Genomic DNA, 13,258 nt, shown 5'->3' with positions numbered 1-13,258 from the left:
ATATAATAAAATGGTTAAGAGGAAATACTGTTAATAGCAAAAAAAAAAATGACAAAGTTTTCATAGGTTTGAGTACTCCTGATTACCAGGAGATTTTATAAGAACTGCCTTAAAGGCAGCTCAGCTGCTCTGGAAAAGTAATAAACTAAATGACATGGTAGGTTTATAATCTCAACTGGTCAAAAATCTCAGTGGTTTGTGTTTTTCTTGAGGGAAAATCACCTGAATTTCTTCAGGAACAGAGAAGAGGAAAAGAAAAATGTGACAATGTTCCACCCGGCTTGCCCTATGAATACCAAAAGCTTAAATGAAACATGCATAGTCAGTCAAATAACGAGGAATGCAAACCCGTGATGGTCAAAGCAGCATAGCAGGCGACGGGCTGGAAGGTGCAGCACTGTGTGCAGCAGGGTCAAATTATCCCTAGGCCTTCATCTCTTCTCCCGACACATCTCAGGCAACAAATACCAGGCGTGAAGTCACCTTGGTGACCACTTACAAGGTGGAGGGCACTCTACCAAGGACTGGCTGGCCTAAGCCTTCCTGTCTGGAAACCGTCTGAGCTGAGACTTTCTCACCTTAGTCAGGTTATCTGTTCTGCGGCAGCAACTCCTGCTCCTCGTGTGGGATCACTTAGTTGCCTGAGAAATTCCGCACTTCTGTGGAATAAAATCAGGCATCCATCTCATTAAAGCTGCAGCCACAAAAAGAATAATTTTGCAGGAATGTCTACTTACATGTTACTGAACATATTTGAATGAGAGTGGACTGATGATTTACATTTTAAAACTCTAACCAGCTAAGTCCATTTAACAGGAGTCATCTTGACCTTCAACAAATCATATCTTACAGTGAAAAAAAATCTCAATTACACAGTGGTCTTAATATATGTGAACAAATGCGTTAGTTGACATGGAAACACATTTTTTCTCCTTTCAAAAGCAAGAAAGGACAAAAAGGCTTAAACTCTTTAAAAGATATATTAATATCCTTTCAGAATACATAGAAACAAACAAAAGTTGTGTAGTATAATGAACCACTCAAACCAGCATATTTCAAAGGCTATCTGCTTCAAACATTTACAACTATTATTTCTAAACAATAATGACTTCTAACATGGTAAGACATTTGTATTCATAGAGGATAAAAGCCCTGAGCCTGCCAATACTTACACATGTGCTTTACTAACTTCAAACAATCTTTTTACTGTCCTAGAGGACTAAATATGGTTTTCTTTGAAGCTCATGCACAGAAGACTGATGTCAGGCTCAAGGTTGGGTCCTGAAGGCTGATCTGTATTATTCAGCTATTAAACTACCGGACTGTCTTGATTCTTTTCTAGAGACCCTTTCTCTGGTAAGGTAATTCTGAATATGAAAGACAATTTATAGTCACACTCGCCTTAAGCTACACAGATAAGATTGCACTTATGCACTTTAATAAAAGGCCTGATTTTCAGTGGTCCTAAAACTTCTGTTAAGCAAAAAATGTGGGTTTGGGGAGAGCTCTTCTCTTTTTTTTTATTTTGGCCAAATGATGAATACGCAGATCTGAACAGATACTCAGATCCTCCCTCAGGGGAGATTTAGATTGGATATTAGGAAAAATTTCTACACCAAAAGGGTTTTCAAGCATTGGCACAGGCTTCCCAGAGAAGTGGTGGAATCACCATCCCTGGAAGTATTTAAAAGATGTAGTGCTTAGGGAAATGGTTTAGTGATGGCTTCTGTCAGTGTTAGGTTGATGGTTGGACTTGATGATCTGAAAGGTCCCTTCCAATCTAGTCATTTCTACAGTTCTATGGTTTAATTCTGTGGATATATGCAAATAAACAAGAGAGAGGGCAGATATGAGCTTTTCCTCTGAGACAGAAGTCCTAGTCTCCAGCCTACTACTGACCATTCTGCAGCGTTGCTGCCTTGAACATTAAATCTCCTGTCCCTTGCAATGGCCTCTGCCCTTGCTTGAGACAAGGTTCTCAGCACAAAAGCAACATCTTTCCTTCTGCTGCTGTCCGAGGCTGCAAAACCCTCCTCAGAAATCATTACTGTCAAAAAACTGAACTAAGTGCGACCTTGTGAGCAAAGTTAAGGAAGCACGCACAAGCCCAAATTAACACACAGTAGCTGTGGCGTGGATGCACACAGGAAATTTGCAGGAACATATCTCCTTTAGATCCCACAGAAGCCGATGTCCACAATTCCCTCTTACTGTAACAAGCACAATGTATTTATTCTCATGTTTCCAGGAATTGATCAAGGTTAAAAAACTGAAAGACAAATGTTGAATTCGAAAGGTCACAGGCACCTAATCAACCTGCAATGCATCACACTCATTAATTATACATTACTATACAATTACATTACATTTAGATAAAAATGTTTAGATTGAAGAATGACCACCATTCTCTCGTTAATATTAGTAAAATATCCATGCGATTTTCTGAGTTTGTGTGCTGCTAGGGAAATTCAGAGGGCAATGCGGAACGCATACCAATGCAAAGCTAGCCATTTAAGATCCCTCTTTTTTACATTCCTTACCATGCTGGCAAGAGGAAGATAGTTAAGAGGCACAGTTGGACAACTTTGAATGTAATATCAAAGGTTTGAGGATGAAACAAACAAATGTATGCTGTGATACTGGTCAACACAGAAGTTACTTTAAATACAAACCGTGTGGAGATAGATTTGACTGAACTGGACCTTTTGTAATACAAACATGCCCAAGTACAATCTCTCTGACAGGAATGTACATCAACTATTTTATTATTTAATGGAAGCTGTGGTCGACATTACAAAGATGTATCTATAGTATCAAGCATAATCGCAAATGCTGGCCTCCCTATGTATATTACAGCAAGTATGTCATCCTTCTATAACACTGTGCATTCATAAAGGAGCCTGAAACATTTTAAAAATGCCCTGATGCTGGGACGTGCTGAGCTGAAAGAGCTTTTAGTGAAACCAAAAGAAGCTGTATCTGCTCGGCATTCTGCAGAACCAGACCTTTGGAGTCCAGACAACAAAATTAACTGGAGTTTTGCCAAAATGAGGACAGTAGAATTTGGCTCAGTTAGTCAATGTCAGTGCAGAATGATATATTGCAAATATCGAACACTGAACTTCAAAGGAAAAAAAATTAATTCACTTCAAATTGTCTGACTTGTTTATAATGTAATATCCAGTGCTTTACTACATGCTGATTGACTTATTGCTACACATGTAGATAGGCATCAATAATGAAGTCTGTAAGTGGGGAGGCACCTTTTTGAGGATGGATGCAATTATATCCATATATATATAATATATATTATATTATTAATGTTACTACACCAGGCTCCAGTTCAGCAGAGCATTTTCGTTGAAAGCATATAAGATGGGCTTTTTGTTTCAAGGGGGTTAGACACATGCACAAGGTCAGTCCATATCTTGAGAGCTTTGTTCAAGCGAGACACCAAATGCCTCCACAGGGAAGTTTTTCCTAAATTAGAAGAGACTTTTCTCACAGGGTTAGTGAAGAAACTGGGAATCTCGTTGGCTTTGCTCTCCAAATAAATCTTGTCTTATGCAGGGGTATAAAATTGGTTGCTCCCTTTTCTGGGGAGCCAAGTTAGACCAATCTCAATTTTTAGATTTGCATTTGCCATAATAACTGGTTGGAATGTGGTTCCCTAAAGAAGTAAGACTTATGCAATTATGATGTCTGTCTGTCTGTCTGTCTACTGTTTCCCCTTTCTGCCCCTCTACTCCTCAGCAAATATTGCTTAATTTGCCGACCAATTTCAACTGAGATATAAGGTAGATAATCTTACTCTAAACTCTTATATAGCTCATATCACCAAAAAAGGTCTGAATACTTCAAAAGCTTTAACAAATGGGCAATGTCACAGAGCAGACACTCAACCAACAACTGTCTGAACACATGCAACCGAGAAGCTGCACATCTCAGGGCATGGAAGGCATGCCAAACTCAGAGCCTACTGCTGGACCTTGGAAATTAGCAACACTGAAGAAGAAATTGAGGCTTTACCAGGCAAACATCTCATCACACGCAATCAGTAACATAATGCAGCAAAAGAGATAATTGTTCCTTTGTACATGGGAGGGATGAGACTAATACTGGTATATTGCAAATTTTTCTGTTGTACATCTTAGGATGTTAAGAAATTAGGGTAGAGAAAAGAGCCACAAACGTATTCAAGGACATCAGAAAATACCTTGCAATTAAAGGGCTCAATCAGCTTAGCATATCAAAAATTAGATTAAGAGATGACTCTGTAATAGCGTACAAGTACCTTCATGTGGAGAAAATCTAGGCACTAGCAGCCTCTTTAATCTAGCATATTAAAGCATAACAAGAACAATTTCAAATAGGAAATAAGGCACTCACTTTTAACAGAGGAGGTGATTAGCTACTGGAAGGCCCCATCAGAAATGGTAAAACCTGTATCTCTTGCTGTCATCCAGTCAAGCCTGGGTGCTACTCTGAAAGGTCCATGCTAGCCGGACACAAGTTAGGCTCAGTTAAGTGGAAGTTACTGGTGCAGCTGGGTAACTGTGTTCAAATTATTGGCTGCTGCTACTTAAGCATCAAGGGTAAAAGGGTAGTGGTCCCTTTGGGGTTCAAAATGCTTTGAATGTATGTTTTCTCATAATATCCTTGTCAGGTGGAAAATTTATTACTTCCAGTTTTAGATGGGGAACTGAGACATAGAAGTACTAAGTCGTTTGCCTCAAGCTCTCAAAGGAATGACAGAACAAGGATTAAACCACAGCCTTTCAGCACCACGACTATTGCTTGAACTGCTACAGCACTCATCCTCTCCCATAAACTGTATTACGTACATTTGACAGGACCCTTAAAAATATCTGTGAGCTTTCTGAATGAACACAAAACTGAATTGAATTATTTTCTTTTTAGTGGCAATAGTTAATATTGTTATTAGACAACATGGCTTGAAAGACAAATATATTGATTCCCAGGACCAGCATGATATATGCTTGCTCACCCTTAGAATTACATGTATGATATAAAGTATTTACATGAAAAGTAGGTCCTCTGGCATACAATGAGTCGTTTCTGTGATAAAATAGGAGACCTAAAACAAACAAACAAAAATTATGTATCAGAAAAGAAACAAGACTTGGGGTTTTCTACTAAGTGATATTATCCAAATATCCGAGTACAAATTTTGATGCTGGACTCAATCCTGATCCTACTCTGAGCAAAGAACACAGGAAAATGCTTGTTGTCTCACATAGTAACAGGATCCAGCTAAACACCACATAGCACAGCAATGTGCTGTCAGGAAAGCCAAGATTTCATTTTCACGAAGGACAGATGAGAAAAATTTCTAGTGTATTAAAGCTCCTCTTTAAATATTTCATGTAAAGAATACACAATAACAAATAATAAAGATAGGTGAATAAATAATATTGTGCTTCAGTTTCCTGGGATGCACTTATCCCGTTTATGACCATTTGAGGCTACACTGCATTTGTTCACTTTCTGATTTCTGCCACCTTGTTTGTACTCCGAGAATTTTCTAAGATTGCAAAGGTGGACCCAGTTATTTCTTATGTCTATTGTCCATTAACAGCGTAAAATAAATTCTAAGAGAAACAGATATGAAATCCTCATCCCAACTCTTTATCACCTCTGTTATTGGCTCCATAGTAATCCAGACTAATGGTATTTGGTTATTGCCCTGCTTAAAGGTACATTAAAGCTGTGTCTGCAATAATACTATTTACAAGAGTAAATTCATTCCTTCTCATTCCATTCACTAACATTTTTCTATTAAATTAATGCTAGGGGAGGAAGGATTTAGTACACTTCACCTCCTGCAGAAGTAATCAGAAAACATTTATGAACGTTTGCAATTGTGATGGGAGGAACAGAACAGAAGGCATTTTATTATGCTGATTTTATCCTATTTCTTTTGACTAGAGGTAACTAGTGTACAAAAATCCAAAGCTGATTGGAGAAGATGGATCTATAAATTTTCAAAATTCCCTGTCAATACAATAAAGTTGAGGCGGGAAAAAGTAATTCATACCTTACTGTGTAAGTTCAACTCCACTAGCTGCCAGCACCACAAAGCACTGGGACATATTGCTAAGCGGAGGAATGAAATATACTCTAAAAGACAATATTAATCTAGAAATGCAGTCATTGAGAGCTTGCTTCATGAACTGAACCTAATTAATGCTCTCATGTAGGGTTGAACCCAAACCATCAGACTGATAGCAGCTCCACAGCTGAATTACTTTTCTAGTATTCTGCCACTTAAAATTCCACCCAGTCACTTTAAAAGGATGGAGCACACAATTAAATTGTGCTACAGGAAGGGAAAAGATGAACAATTAAAGTGAAAACCTAAAAACCAAAGATCTTTAAATACAGAATGACTTTATATTGCAAAAAAAGCTTTCTGCAAAAAGCATCCTTTGATTACCTGCACAGAGTTACTCCTTGCATAGCTGTGTTTTGGGAGCTCTAGAAAAGGTACCTCTGTCAGCTCTGTCTCACACAGCTGCTTCGGTAGCGGAGTTGAATATCCTAGCATCAAAGCACAACAACGACGTTGACAGCGCGAACTATGCAATTTTTTTAATCAGAATAATTTGTCCAGGCAGATGGCTGGCAGAATGTGAAAATAAATCCAAGGTTAGATCAAGCAGATCCCTTTACCTTAGGAATGGGAAACAGCACAGGTCATTCTTACAAAGGGTATGAATCTGGAATATTTGCAAGTTACTTTCACATTTTACAAAATGACTTTAACTCGGGACATTGTCCATGATGGTGCTTTCAAGCCCTTCCAGTTTATTTGCATTCCTAGCTGCTCTTGTTTGGATACTTTGCTTTCTGGAATAGACAAGAATGAGATTTCAATGTGTGTTTAGGCTGGGAGAGGATGATCAGATGTATATGGCTATAAAACCACATCTGCTAATGTCTCTAAACGATGCTACAGCTGCTGAAAATCATAACATTTACTTGTCTAGGTTATCAACTAAATCAAAATTATATTTACAACTGGATTTTTCATCAAATACATGGGGATTATCAAAGGTAACATTTCAAAAGGAATCGAGTTAGGAGACTAAATCACATTGACTTTCAATACAATGCAGGCATCTATGTGACATAAATATGTGACATATATAGATTAGTATTTCAATACTAAGTCCTGTCAAAGGTACGAGGCCTTTTGCTGAGTTGGGAACCAGCACTTTGTAACTGGGAAGAAGCCAAAGGCCTTAAGGAAAGGGAGGGGCAGAAGAAATGTGACGGGGGCACAGCATTTACAGTGACCACTGTTCAGTGGAGCATGGTTTTGCCCTCAACCAGGAACAGCTAGAAGGCTTCCTCATGCTGCCCTGAAGGAGGATTAGTGTCATCTTCTGTCTGGTGTTTGGATTTGTTGTGATTTAGGCAAACTAAGCCAGCTTGTGAGATTCATGGCTTTGGCAATCCCTTGTCATGGTTAGAAGATAGGAAGACCAGTCCCATAGTGAGGCAAATATGGACAACGGGACCGTGGTCAGTGACAGAATGGGTGGTAGGGCAGCAGGAGCTGCAGAAGGCTGTAAATCATGTGGAGGCCCAGCAACTACTCTGATTTTATTGGACTGCCACACAAGGTAGTGGCACACAAGAAGAGGGAATGCCAATATAGCAGCAGCTCCTTGACAGATGTTTCATAGTGGTAAGTGAGGCCCATAAATGCCCCGGGCGTGCATGGGCTGTCTTTGTGTGACTGGCATGGTGCGTGGCACAGGGCATAGAGTTGCCATCCCTGACTGTAACAATATGAGTGAGAAGTCTACTGATGATGATCTAGGCAGGAAATGTTCTTTTCAGACTCATACCCAGGACAACCTCATTGCAGCTTAGGAGTTTGTGCAGCTCACCCAGAAGCATGTTCTCCTGTTGAATCATTGATTTTGCAACAGCTTTCTATCTGGCACCATACAAATAAAAGTTTTGCTTCCAGCAATGTCTCTAGCCCTGAGGAAATGATATAATGTGCAGAAAACTGATAGGAATTTTGACTTGAGCTTTAGACAACAAGAAGAGCCAAAAGCCTAAGGTCTTGAGCTCCTAAGTTTGTCAGCTCCTTCTGAACTTCTAGGCTGCACCCTATTCTGAGTTGGGTCTAGTTTTCTCTGTTCACATAAACTGGGAATCATGGTAGATAAAAGAAGTGATTTAGAAGAGGTGAGCACCTTAGCAGAAAGGAGAGGTCCTTAATTTATTTCACTGTGAACAAGTCACAAATCTAACGTCTATGGTTGCCTCATGTTGAGTACCTGTAGCTGTATCTCAAAGGTTGCTGGCGAGCTTCCAGAACTGCAATGGGAAGGACACAGGTAGCAGACAACTCAGAACTGCCAAACCTGAGTAATAGCCCAAGACATGTTTATGGGATGCAGCTGTGGACCCTACCATGCGGCCAAAGAGACACTGATACTCAAGTCAGGTAAGGTGATGATGGCAAATGGCTGTGACCCTGCTGCATTAGGCTTCAAACTGGAACCTAGGAGACTGACTTCTGTTATGGACCATAAGTCACATTCTGTTCACTTGTGCAACTGTTGAGAAGAAACCATACTTTCCTCTTATCACTTCAAAACAATGAAAACCGTGTCCAGAATGGTGGATCACTGGAGGATAATGGTGTACCCCAGAAAAACAGTCTCTGAGGGTTGACTGGAAAAACCACCTGTGTATCTGGGGCAGTCAAAATTCCAAAAGAGGTGACCAGGTTGTTCAGTTCACTCTATGGGTGACTGTCAAGTGAGATGCCAGTTTATCCCACACAGGATTCCCAGCACCTTAGGTAGATGTCCTGATGAGGACACCACAGAATGAAGGGATCAGGGCTTCCCAACACCAGATTTTGATTCCCTAAAAGGCAAGATCATTCTGCAGCAACAGCATCCTGGGCTGCATTAGGAAGAGCAGGTTGAGGGAGGTGATCCTTCCCCTCTACTCAGTGCTAGCGAGGCACATCTGGAGTGCTGAGTCTAGTGCTGGGCTACCCAGTATAAGAAAGATATGGACGTACTGGAGTGAGTCCAGCAAAGGAACACAAAAACAATTAGGGGACCGGAGCATCTTTCATGAGAGCACAGGCTGTGAGAGCTGAGGATTGTTCAGCCTGGAGAAAAGAAGGCTCAGGGGAATCTTATCAGTGTGTATAAGTACCTGATGGGAGAAAATGAAGAAAAGAGATCCAGACTCTTCTCAGTGGTTCCAAGTGACACAACAAGAAATGGGCGCACACTGAAACACAGGACTAGATTATCTCAAGAGCTCCCTTCCAACCTAAACAATTCTGTGATTCTTTAAAGACATTGCTGTATTTCTTGTTTGCAATTTAACAAGTCTCAGGGTTATCTATGCAATTTCCATTGTTAGCAACAGGGTATATTGAACCTGCAGGAAAAAAAACAGGGACCAGAAGTAAAAACGTAATCTGATATATCCTCAATCTGAAGGAGAAATTGCACAGAGTTGGATCCTTTGCCAAGAACCTACATGCCACACAGTATTCTCAAAAGTAATGTAATTCAGTGTTAAGTGTTACTCACCAAAAATCTGATCAGATTTTGCTTTCTGATGAAAAACACCAAATTGTCAGAAATTGTCACATCTCATTTGAGATACCAAGGTGAGTGGGGAAGCTGAAAATGTCTTTTGTTTAGTAGGGAAATGTGGTCATGACAGTCTACTGCAATTTTGGAAAACAGGGACAATGTGTTAAATTCAAGGTTGTGCTGTCCAATTCAAATATGTGTCTTGGCACAGGACCTAAATGACTCCTCAGAGAAAACCTATCAAAGATCTCAAAGGGGAAGCTACAAGATTGCTTACGAAGTTGTCAGATGTGTTTATAACCAGGTTAGCTGAGCACCTTTCTAACTATATGGAATCACTGCCTAAGTGTAAAAAAACCGCTTTGCAAGATGGTATCAAAGACAATCAGAAAATAGTTCATTTAAGCATCTTTGGAAAGTTCAAATTGTTTCAGCTTGTAATACCTGCATTTTTTATTGATTTCTAGAAGGGTACTGAAAAACGAAGCAGCTGAATTTGACTCAATCTGATGCTTTGAACTGATGAAACGCAGGAGACTAAGGGAATAGTCATTGAAAAAACAATCCTGAGTTAATGAATGGATATTGGCAAGCTCTGTTATTCTTGAAAACCAAGAGTTACATTAACTGCCTTTCTAGTCCCTGTATCAGCTGTATCTGTTCCACATCCTGCTGCAAGGGCTAGATGGAATGGTTTGATAACTTGTGGATGGGGTACTTTGGTACTACGGATATTGAGACATCTGCCTTGATACACCACCTTAGGATCTGAGTCCTTGCATAGAGAGCTCCTCAAGTCTCTAAGGACTTTTTCTCCACCAGTGTCACATAATTGACTGCAGGTTTTAGTAATATCTAATAAGGTATTTAGACCCTGTGCAGCCTAGTTACTGTGGGTTTAATCAAAGGAAGTCTCCATTTCTCTCACATCAAATATAAGCCACTTATCTTCACCCTGAAGCCTCCCAATGCCCTATTTCTACTCTTCTTATGATCTCCTGTTCACTAGTGTGACTCTACAAGTCAGTGAGCTACTTATCCAGGTGAAGCCATACCTTGGATTCCTGCTGATTTTAATTCCTGTTTTAAGGCCTTTTATTTAACACAGAAACAAAGTTTCTGAGGTACTTACAGCAACAAACCTTGAGTCTTGGTTAGATCTCCTTCTCTAATGCTCAGCTGTCCTTCTAGATCACAGACAGACCCAACCTTTCGTATCCTTCTCATTTACAGCTTCAGTCCTAGTAGACTCTCCCTAGTCTTCAAATACTTTCCTAAATTGTTCCTGCTATCAAGTGTATGGAGTCTTTTGCAAGTGCTTTCTGATCTTGATCTTCTCAGTTCACTCTTAGCATGTGCTAAGAGTAGGGGGCAGGAGGTAAAGCTTCCAGTGTGTACCTGTGTGCCCAGAACAAGGCCTGGGATAGCATGGTCTGAACAATAAAAGCACCTTAAAATGTTCTTCCTGCACATTCCTAGTAATACTTTTTCTGATCATGGTCAACAATATTACCACTGTGATCCCATCTACTCATATAATCAGACTATCATTATCACCTTGGACCTCTAACTGGGCCGCATTCCCAACCTTTGTCTTGCAATCTTTCTGCACAACATCTGTAAGATACTTTTTCACTCATGTAGCTAAAATTCTCATACAATTCTCCACTCTTCCCGCCTTGCATACTGAAACCCCCTTCTCTATGGCCTTTTTAAATGCCTCCTTGTCCTACTTGTCATATCCGTCCTTCATCACTTATCTACCTACCTCTCACTTTGGCCAGATCCCTCCTCTCTTTACATCTTTCACTGCTTCACCTTTTATGTTGCAACATACACCACAAACCCTCATGTTCACTTGGCCCTATACAAAGATTTCTGAGTCTGCTTCCTGGAAACCTATTCATTGTTGAGAGGCCAGCTGGTTCATGCGCGCAGCCCATGTTTCAAAGAAGCACCTTGATGTTTTCTCCCCTCTGCCCCCACTGTAAACATCTGCAAAGTTCCCTTATTGAACCCTTCAGATCCTTCTTTTGTGATGCTATAGGAAAAATGCTGCCTTGCTGAGACCACAGCTTGTCATGCTGACCAGTACTAACTCCGTGCCTCCTTATTCTCTTCATCTGTCAGTATCTACTCTTTCCTATTCTTTTAGACTTACATGGCAAGGTCTTCCTGACAAAGGTCATATCTTCTGCTGTGTTAGTACAATTTCTGACATGCTGGAGTTCTGTTGGGGGCCTCCAGGTGTAACTACAATAAAAAAAATTCATTCGAAGCTTCGGCTACAACATTGAATAGTGTCTATTTAATACACAGGGCTAAACAGACACATTCATTAGCAGTCTGAGTGGAGTTGTGGTTCCAAATTAACTTCAAACAAGAGTTTCACATGTGAAGAGCTAGAAAGAAATCAGTTTATCCCCCATCCACCTCCATTTTCAGATCGCAGTATGACAGAATATATCTGGAATCTGAGCAGATCAGTGTTGTTTTTTTCAAAGATGTTAGAATATTTTGGTTTAGAACCAAATCAAACTAACGAGACATAAAAGAATTAAAAAGTATTCCCACCTGCTAGAAATCAGCACAGTCACCGCGACTTTAACAGAACTCTAGCAATTTATAGGAGGTAAAGCCTAAGCACAATATATTTAGAAAAAACTCATGCTGTTGATTAGGGGAGCAATTTCTTGCTGACTATTTTTAATTCCAGTTTAGCGTTTCCCTTAGTCTGGACAGAGAAATCATTGCAGTTAGCTTTACTCTCTGATACTTATCACTACAGCAGTGGTGGTTGTTTGCCACCTCAGAGAAGCATGGTCAGAACGCTGTGGTAGCGACAGCACCCTAATGATATAAGTGAGTCAAGGTTCAAACAGAGGCACTACGTTTTATTGTACCACCTGCATTAGATGGAAAAAGATGACTTAAAATCTAACAGTTTATTAAATGCCTTCTTCTTAAAGTAGATTTTTGAGTCAGTCTTCTTAACCTTTTCTTAGCAAAATACAAATTCTGACCTAGCCTACTTAGGAGCTCCTCAAAAGCAGAGCAACTGTGATTAACAACCTACCCTTTCATGTGGTATATTCGGTAAACCCGAACCTCCGGGTTTTGCGACTTAGGTTTTGCTTGCTAAATCTTCCTTTCTTGTTTCCTGTAAGCGTCTATCATTGACCTTCTGCTTTTTATTTCTGCTAGGCGGAATACACGGCATTTGCATTCTGGCAGCCTGACTCGACATAAGGGCACACAGTGGAGTCAGTAAACTTTCTGTTCCTTGCTAAAGACTGTGCAGCTCCCTCGCCGTGGAACAAGAGTGGCACCCAGTGGCCAGAGAGCTTGGGCCAATACTCGTGCCCTGAAATTTCTGCCTTCTGCATTTTATAAATCCCCTTCCAGCATTTTGAAGACAGAAAGCCTTTCATGCTCAAGCTCACAGACCCCTCTCCCACCTCTGTACTTGAAAGGCAGAAGTTAGAGAACTGAATCTAAAAGGTTTCCTCTCTGTACTCTTTTTGAATATCACCTTTTCTGAGAGCATAAATAACCCACCACAGGTATTAGGCACTTAGTTACAACAGGGTGCCACTTATTTCTGAGGGATCAGGCAGTGACCAACTTGCCTTGATATACGCACAGAAGAA

At 40.2% G+C, this 13,258-nt stretch overlaps 1 protein-coding gene across 1 annotated transcript in view; it reads left to right on the top strand.

Annotated features, from left to right (window-relative positions):
- The window catches only part of NOX3 (NADPH oxidase 3), a 57,553-nt gene extending 44,633 nt beyond the window's left edge, over nt 1-12,920 (top strand). Inside the window, exon 14 of the mRNA XM_063331048.1 lies at nt 12,813-12,920. The gene's annotated coding sequence lies outside the window, so the exon portion shown is untranslated. The remainder of the gene's footprint in view (nt 1-12,812) is intronic.
- Nucleotides 12,921-13,258: the final 338 nt, after the last annotated feature.

Source organism: Chroicocephalus ridibundus, chromosome 3, assembly GCF_963924245.1.
Source record: "Chroicocephalus ridibundus chromosome 3, bChrRid1.1, whole genome shotgun sequence".
Lineage (NCBI taxonomy): Eukaryota > Metazoa > Chordata > Aves > Charadriiformes > Laridae > Chroicocephalus > Chroicocephalus ridibundus.
This window is presented reverse-complemented; position numbering and strand designations above follow the sequence as displayed.